Below are 255 nucleotides of genomic sequence, written 5' to 3'. Positions count from 1 at the left end.
AGTGGTACATAGACCCCATCATAATAAAATGTCAAACAGATAATATTAGTATAGGTACAGTTTTCCAAATTAAAATAACTGCGACCCAAAAAGAAAGACGTCTAGTCCCTATACATCAACCTAATCTGATCATTCTACCAAAAAACTATACACCCTGAGTGATCTCCACGCGCCCCGCGAGATCCTCCTACATAGCTCCAGTCAAGCATTCCCATCTACATTCCCATTCGTAGGGTACGAACCGGTAGGATCTTC

Source organism: Cicer arietinum, chromosome 4, assembly GCF_000331145.2.
Source record: "Cicer arietinum cultivar CDC Frontier isolate Library 1 chromosome 4, Cicar.CDCFrontier_v2.0, whole genome shotgun sequence".
Classification (NCBI taxonomy): domain Eukaryota; kingdom Viridiplantae; phylum Streptophyta; class Magnoliopsida; order Fabales; family Fabaceae; genus Cicer; species Cicer arietinum.
This window is presented reverse-complemented; position numbering follows the sequence as displayed.